This window comes from Chinchilla lanigera, unplaced genomic scaffold, assembly GCF_000276665.1.
Source record: "Chinchilla lanigera isolate Chin_1 unplaced genomic scaffold, ChiLan1.0 scaffold00001, whole genome shotgun sequence".
Lineage (NCBI taxonomy): Eukaryota > Metazoa > Chordata > Mammalia > Rodentia > Chinchillidae > Chinchilla > Chinchilla lanigera.
In genome coordinates, this window is record NW_004955402.1 from 11,985,334 (window position 1) to 11,986,780 (window position 1,447).

A 1,447-nucleotide genomic window follows, 5' to 3' on the forward strand; every position below is an offset into this window, starting at 1 on the left:
ACACTCCTTGGGGAGCTAATAAATGAGCTGCTCTTCCTTTGCTGCTGAAATTATTATTCAAGAACCCAGCCAACTCCCCTCACTTTATGAGGACAGAAATGCAGGCCTTGTGTGGAAACACCATCAGGTGACACATGCTTTGTGCTCAGAAGGGGAGAGGTTTTGAGAAGGGGTGGTTTTCACAGGCCCCGGCTTGAGTGATGCCATAATCTCACACTGTGCATGACTTTTGAGGTCTTGTTGGCTCAAGGTCTTCAGTTCTGTTTTCCAGTTCAGAGTCTATGACTTTTGATGTCTGAGTATAGAAAAGTGTTGATTTGCTCCTATGACCCAGCTCTCCCTCATTTCATATTCCTCTTCATGTGCTGTGACCTGTTACAAATTGCCTCCAATACTTTGCACTACAGGCAACAAATAATTATGCTGCACAGTTTCTATGGATCAGAGATCCAGGAGACAATGGCCCAGAGTCATCTCAGAGGTTGTTGTCAAAGTGTCACTCAGAGCTGTGGTCACTGGGACTGGAGGATCTGCTTCCAAGTATGTTCATCTAGTTGTTAGCAGGCTTCTGTTTCTTGCTTGCTGTTAGCTGGAGACTTCAGATCCTCCTCACCAATACCCTTCCTAGGCTACCTGAGGGTACTCATGACATGACAACCAAGTACCCCCCAAAGATGATAGGGAGAAAGAGAGAATGAACAAAGGAACTCAAGACAGAAGCCGCAGTCTTTTTATGACCTAAGTTTGGAAATGACATATTCTCACTTTTGCCTTATTCTGTTCGTTAACTCACTGGAACGGAGTCCTTAAGGCCAGCCCACATTCAAGGGGAGTCAAATTAAGCTTCACTTTCTGTAGAAGGGAGTGTCAAGCAATTTGTGAACATATTTTTGAAACTCTAGCTCATCAAAAAAGCAACATTTACTTTCAAAAGATGATATAAGAAGTTATCTGGAATACTTACAGACTCAGAGAACACAGCTCTGTGAGACTTTGTTAGTTTGCAGATCCCAGGAGGAGTTTCTGTCGACTGGGACCCCAGACAGGCAGCTACTGCTCCACTGCCCCAAGTCACTTTTATTTTCCTGGAAGAGTATCTTTTTGTGTCTAAATTGAAACCATCTTGCCTCTGACTTCCATCCTTTGCTATTCCTTTCTTCTTGATTGGTTTCTACATCAAAGGTGAAAGGGGTCAGGAACAGAAATGAAGTAGCTGTCAGAAAACTATGGCCATTCACCATATCACCACCATGATCATGTGCTTCCCTGGCACTTAGGGATGGTCCACATCCCTACTGGAACAGTCTATAGTGGCTTCAATACGTAGTGAAATTCAGTGAAACAGTCACCATCTGCACTCAGAGGAACTTTTAAAAATTGTATTTTTAGAGTTTTGCTTTGTGACTGCAAGATATAACCCAAGAGTCTCAATTTAAATATGAAATCA

At 43.0% G+C, this 1,447-nt stretch overlaps 1 protein-coding gene across 1 annotated transcript in view; it reads left to right on the forward strand.

Moving 5' to 3' along the window:
* The window catches only part of Lama3 (laminin, alpha 3), a gene marked incomplete at its 5' end in the record, with an annotated part of 381,164 nt that overhangs the window by 4,354 nt on the left and 375,363 nt on the right, over window positions 1-1,447 (forward strand).